The sequence below is a fragment of the Poecilia formosa genome, unplaced genomic scaffold, assembly GCF_000485575.1.
Source record: "Poecilia formosa unplaced genomic scaffold, Poecilia_formosa-5.1.2 Scaffold19, whole genome shotgun sequence".
NCBI classification, from domain to species: domain Eukaryota; kingdom Metazoa; phylum Chordata; class Actinopteri; order Cyprinodontiformes; family Poeciliidae; genus Poecilia; species Poecilia formosa.
The window spans coordinates 1808434-1815455 of record NW_006799958.1 but is presented as its reverse complement, the minus strand read 5'-3'; the positions used below and the strand labels follow the sequence as shown (position 1 = coordinate 1815455).

Below are 7022 nucleotides of genomic sequence, written 5' to 3'. Positions count from 1 at the left end.
ACTGTCGCGAGATTTTCGAAAAGTTCGCTCCTGGTGATGAGAATTCCGGTGCTTTTTTGGGGATCTTAGCTTTCGGCTAAGATCACTGACAAGAATTGATTTTTTCCTCCTCCTTTCTGAGAATTATTTCTGCCTATTATTCATGCAATACCTTCTTTTTATTATTTTAATTAATATGTCAAAATCTTTATAAGAGTAGACTATTAATACTATGCAAAGGAAAAATACTAACCTTGGTATTTTGGCACAATCATCCTCCATATTATTTAATATAAAAACTAGAAATGAAAGCTTAAAATAAAATGACTTAGTGTATGTGCAGTCTATTACTTGCAAGTATGACTCTTCCAAGAAAAAAAAAATATCTGAAATGCTGTCCTTATGAAAGTGGTGCAGGTCTTTGGAGCTCACAATTACACAAACTAATACAGAACAGTCATTTCAATAATAAAGAACTGAGAAGATCACTAAGCTCCTAAACATAATTTGCTAGATAAGCAATATTTTATCTCTGCATAACAGACTTATGTTTTGGACTAACTTCACAACTATGTAATGCAAATGTAATTAATGAATTGATTTATGGATGTAACCTGTCCAGGATGTACCCCGCCTCTCGCCCGGAACGTTAGCTGGAGATAGGCACCAGCACCCCTCCCGACCCCACTGAGGGACAAGGGTGTTCAGAAAATGGATGGATGGATGGATGGATTTATGGATGTTGTTTTTTTTTTTATCTTTAATTTATTTTATTTTTTAAATTGTTTTTGCGTTGAATTGGACCTCAATCAGTTTTGTTATTCTATTCTATTCTATTCTATTCTATTCTATTCTATTCTATTCTATTCTAAACAATAAAGATCAGAGCTGACCTGTTTGGTCACATAACGAACTAGCATACTGAGTTGGCTCAGTCGCGAGTGACACACCTGATTGCCAATCATTCACACCTGTTAGATGGAAAGCCAGGAAAACACGGATAAACTTCGTTTCTTTGACCTTCTGGATTCGAAGTTCCACTTTACACATCGTAGGGCAAATACTTAAAGGTACATTTCAGCCACTGTGTTGTGCGCAGCTTATTTAAAATCTTTAAATCTGGAAATCTAGTGATTGTTTTTAGCCGTGTGTTAAATTTGACGTTGTGGATGCCTGCTGACCCGAGACAGTGGCAGCTATATTTAATTATATTAATTTATATTTATTTCAGATTTTGATGGTGGAAAACAAAGTAGACAATTTTAGTAACGGTGCATAAAACAAAACTGCACATTATGAGTGATTCTCAAATTTATTTATAAAACAAATATAACCTCATTAAATAACAAGCTTTCCGGATGATAATCATTCTCACCCATTGCACCGATTAGTAAGTCGAAGAATGTTGGGAGTTACATTTTCATTGTTACGTTTGTATCTGGGAAAGGTAGTGTGTGTATTCAGTTCCCACGTGTTGGAGCAACGTTTTATTGCAATTACACATGTGAATCCTTTGGAATATGCCTCTACTGGCATTATCATCTAGAGACTAAAATCAATGCACAAAATAGGTTCTTCGCAAAATAGCTCGTGCTTAGCCAGACTGTGTGAAGAGAGCATCTATGAAGAGCAGTTTTCAGGTCTTGCCACAGTTGGATGTGGTCTGGATCTCTGTGTCATCCAACCACATGAATAGTCTTTTAATCTAAACTACACCCTTGTGGGTCTTTTGTCTAACTGGCAGGCAACCCTTTGTCCCAGACTCAAGTCTTTTGCAGAAAGATTTCTTGCAGAACTGACCTGTATTTATTTATTCCCTTTTCTGGAAAATATTTAACAGGATATCTTATGTCTTTTTTTTTTCAGCAATGTCTGTATTCTAATAACTCTCCCATAAATACTAGATATACACAGTCTGCAACTAACAACCAGTAGGTGAACAGTTTCTCCCATCTGAGCTGTTGATCTCTGCAACTCCTCCAGAGGTGCCAAGGGCTTCTTGGCTACCTCTCTGATTAATGTTCTCCTGTAGCATTTGGTGGACAGCCATGTCTTCAGATGATGAATTTAACAGATTTCTGTGAGATGTTCAAAGCTTAGGGCGTTGTTTAATGATGCAACCTCGCTTTGAAGATCCTTGCAACCTTATTCCTAACCTATCTGTGGTCGTCTTTAGTATTCACGATGTTGTTTTTTTTTCACTTATGTTCTCTAAAAAAAACAAAAAACCTTTGAGGCAAAACCAGCTGGTATTATACTGATAATAAAATGCACTCAAGCTGACTTTACTTCAAAATGAGCGGACTTCTTAAGGCAATTGGTTCCAGTGGATTTAATTTACTCCTTGAGATGCAGTAAAGTCTGTCCTTGTAACGTGACGGAAACTGAAAAATGAAACGGGTGTGAATATTTTGCGAGGCGCTTTGCGCAAGTCTCGTTTCCACAGTTACATTACATTGAAAATTCCTCCCACTTAAAATGAACATCTACATCCTGTTTATTTGCTTTTTTTGAATGTCTTTTATGCAAATTAAAACTCCATACACGAACTGCTCATTACCGCAATTATGTTCAGGAGACTAGCTGTGCGCATTTAATGTATCCTCTTACAAATTTAATCCAGACATCCTTTGCATGGCTAACAATGACACATCTGTACCTAATTCCACTCTCTTTAGTGTTTTTTGCATTTCTTCCAATGTGGCTTGACAGAGCACCTGGTGCAAGTGGAGCTGGAAATCCTTATTGATTACTGCTCTGTGGAAGTGGTCTCAGGCTGTATGGCTTCCTTGCCATATCCTCTCCAGGACCGCAAGCGGGCAGCAAAAGTAGAGGTCAGTTTATATAATGGACACAATATTTGACACCAGCAGAGAGGAAATGAAATTTATATTTTGTATTGGGATATTTCATGCCGGACAGATAAGCAGGTCATTTAGGTATGAAGAAACATTTGGTTTCACATGATAACGGGGCCCTATCTTAATGGCACAAAAACAGTTTCCCTTGGAATTATTTTTACTTGCACAAGTGCTGCAATCAAAAGCAACAACAAAATTACTTTGTGTTTCTGTAAATACAGTGTTGCTGGGCAATTACACTTATCACGCAGCCAACGCAACAAATTTTTGTCCAGACTAATTTGTCCCCTTTCGGTCATGAGAAACAACAGATGTAAACACTGCTTTTGCTTCTTTTTTAAAAAATATATATATTTAAGCATTTATGCCTCTGCCTCTATTTTGAACATAATCACTCAGTTACAGCATAAAAGATGTCTTTCAGAAATTGTATTTTGAAGTGAGAATGTTACCTTTGAATAAAAGACAGTAGCGCGGTTGCGAGGCTAACTTCTCTGGGCTTGCCTGTCACGGTTTGTACAGATGTTTCTTTTTTATTTTCTGCAAGAAATACATCAGAGACGCCCATCTTTCCAAACCTCCATCTATCTTCCTAATAACCCCATTCAAAGTGCCTCTGGCCTTGTTGTTAAGAGAAGATTAGCAGTGGTTCCACAGTTGTGGAAATTATTGACTGCATTCTCCTTTATGTGTCCCCTGATAGCGCAAGCAAATCAAATCTGAAGCATTCAAAGTTGTCTGAGGCGCAACATGTAATGAGAGCCCTCTTTGTTCTGTACAGCAACCCCGCCTCACATGCATTTTAGAGCCGGATCAATATCCGAAATGAGAAGAGAAAAAGTGAAGGTCTCGAAACTTTAAACTTTGCAACTTTTCAAAGTGTAATTACAGTGTACAAATAGGATTTTACCCAAAGCGGTGTGCATGTTGTTGTTTTATTTTTTTTTTCCCTTTTTCCTCCATGCCTTGAAGGACATTTCAAAGCTTTTAGCTGAGGCTGAAACCACAGGGGGACAGCTGGTTAGCGTAGGAAAAGCGTTAGTGAAGAGTTCATGTGTGCAGCTCTCCTTTACTGCTGTCAGCTATGCTATACAGGCCCTCTCTGAAGCAGATGATAAGCAATCCGCTCTAATAAGGAGAGCTGAAAATGGTGCACTTTTCAGATTTGGGGGGGTTAAAAAAAAATAAATAAAAAGGTCTTTGACATTGTATATGTATAGGGTTTTATGGTATTTCTTCTAAAGCAAATTCCCATATTGAGATTTCTTCTTTTTAATTGGCAAGTTAAAGGGAAAACATTCTTCGGCAATATTTACGCGTAATATTTGGCATATTTAATGAGGAAGAGCAGTTGGCATATAAAGGGTTAAGCAGTTTTTTTAAAGTATTTTTAGCAATTAAGCTTACATTTAAAGTGATTGTTTGACATTTGTTTTCTACATGTATTCCTTATGCTGTTGTTGCATAATTCACAGCCTGCGCCTTATTTAAAAGTATTCATGCCCCTTGACATTTTCAGGACTTTTCATGTTGGAATTAGAAATTTCAGTGTACTTTATTGGGATTTTGTATAATACAGAAGCACGAAGCAGCACATAAATATGAAGCAGAGGAAAAATTAAACTTGTTTTTCCAAACGGGAGCGTGCCAAGAAGAAAGCCATGTAGGGGACGAGGCGGCCATGTGGAAGAAGGTGCTATGGTCGGATGAGACCAAAATAATTTTTTGCTGTACATGCAAAGCACTTTATGTAGTGTATAACTTGAACCGAGTGTCACCCTGAGCACCATATCCTTATGGTGAAACATGGAGGTGGCAGAATCATGCTGTGGAGATGCTATTCTTCCACAGGGATCTGGTTATAGTTGATGGCATAACCAGAGGTTTACATTTCAGTAGCATAACATATAGCCAGAGCTGCATTAGAATGGCTTATATCAAAGTGTAGTAAGGTTTTTAATGACCTAGTCAAAGTCCAGGCCTAAATTCATGGAGAGATTTGAAAGTTGTGGTTCACAGAGCTTGAGCTATTCTACCAGGAAGAAAGTTTGAAAACCACACATTTTCGTCCTTCAACTTCATAACAAGGCACTACATTGTGTCGGCTTATCACTGAAATCTTTGGCTGTAAAAATGACAAAATATAAAAAGTTAAAGGAACATAAATACTTCTGAAGGCACTGCAGCTTATGTAGTTCGCCAGTTCAGCCACTGCCTCGGGCCAAGTGAATTTTGTAAGAATTTGTTTTGCCACCTCTGCCTGAACCTGTTCTTCAACCTTTGGTCAAGCTGTAGATTTTTTTTTTGTTTGTTTTTACATTTTTGAGTGAGTCAGAGATAAGCGCAAACATTTCATCATTAAAAGAAATTAGCTCGACATCTGTTGCAGATTTTCCCGAATTTCCCGATTTAAGTAGGTTTTACAGATTTCCCAGAAGATATGTAGAATGAATTTAATCCCATATTGTTTCTCCATTTACAATCTAAATTCATGTACAGATGCTTCATTTTTACAGCACATACACTGTGCTGCATAAATTAGTTAAAAAACAGAGAGAGATGTATGTCAGCTCATTCCTAACGCCACATGGATCATGATAAGATGTCCCAAAAGTTTTTACATATTCCCTTTTAGAGAACTATTTAACTAATGGTAGGTTGAGTACTTCTCTAACATTTTGCAAATGAATTCTTCTGGGAGCAGTGTTTTTGGAGGCAGTTTGCTCTCCTTTGGTCTTCAATCCAAAAACATTATTTTGAAATAAAAATTTCTTCATCTAATCAGTCTATTTCTACAACCATAATATATACTTGTGTTATAATAACAGCTAAGAAAAACCCATATGTCAACAATGCAATTTTCATGACATTAGGACCAGCAGGTGTATAAGCAATGTAGCTTTTTAGGACTATGGAACAAGGACTATAATTGACCGAAAATGAACCACAAAGTGAATACAAAGGTGAAATTGATGCTGACTGTGCCTCAGATGTTTCCTGCAACTTCTGGTCGTGAGTTGCTATTTAGTGTTTTATCTGGACTTAGGGGGAAATAAATCTACTGAAAAATCTTCAGCAATTTAAAACTCCCAAGCAAAATAAAACTGAGTATTAATCGTAATAAAATAAAATGGAGTCAGTTTACTTGCATAAGCATAGAAACTATTTTATAGGACACAGTTGAAAAAATTGTCAAATGGGATTTAAAGTTATCTGAATCTGAAGATGCAGATATCAAAAATATTAAAAGGACAATTTGCTTTCTTTTTAAATGAGGTTCTCCTAAATATGCTCTCAGCATATTTATTTAAGTACAACTAGTAGAAAAAATGGCTTATCCAAGACTAATTTGAACTTCTATCATTGCAAAACAACCTCTCATCATTTTTAGTTAAGTGATCACTGTTCCCAACCTTTAATCCATTGTTAATCCAAAGTTGTTTACCTTTTTTGCTGTTGTTTAACATAGAAGTCCATGATTATTTATACAGGAGGGATTGGAGGCTGTGTGTCAACAAAGATATTCCTGTGTGAAACAGAACATAAAGTTTTTCTCGTCAGAATAACTGTCTCAATTATTAGCGAAGTAGTACATAAATCAATAAGATGATGTTTGCACAAATTGTTATGACAGTTATGACATTATCAATGTTTTAAGATAGTAGACGTCTGCTTTGGTTCTAGCCTTTCCTGGACTATCTACTATCTTGAGCCTCTGCGACAACTGATCTGGATTTAGGCTAAATGAGGAGGAGAATCATCTGCTGCAGGCGAGATGTTAACTAGTTTTAGTCTCCAACTGAACCTCATCTCTAAAATCATAAATTAGTTTTATGTTTTCTTAGCTAATGTTAGCTAACCTCAAAATTCACACTTTGACAATAAAATTGTCCTTAAAGCACACAATATTTTACAGTGTTGTATACTGAGTATGAATTTTACTATCAAAATTCACTTATTGGTTTGTTTTAATTTTTTTATCTATGTGTATTTGTACTAAATTAAGCAATACATAAAAAAAAAATTAATTTGAACCCAAATATGATATATTTGCTGTTTAATGCAATATGTTGGTCATTTTATTCCACTCTTTGGTAGCTGTAATGTTGATATTTATTACTTTAACACATTTGTGGGTGAAAAATGTAACCCAAAATACTACAACAAAAAGCTCCAGGGTTA

The 7022-nt window shown here is 36.1% G+C and overlaps 1 long non-coding RNA gene across 1 annotated transcript in view; it reads left to right on the top strand.

Moving 5' to 3' along the window:
- The first annotated feature begins 887 nt into the window (after positions 1–887).
- Positions 888–7022, top strand: part of LOC103134760 (uncharacterized) — a 71826-nt gene continuing 65691 nt past the window's right edge. The window contains exons 1-2 of the long non-coding RNA XR_475857.2: positions 888–1049; positions 2692–2813. This is a non-coding gene — a long non-coding RNA (uncharacterized LOC103134760). The remainder of the gene's footprint in view (positions 1050–2691; positions 2814–7022) is intronic.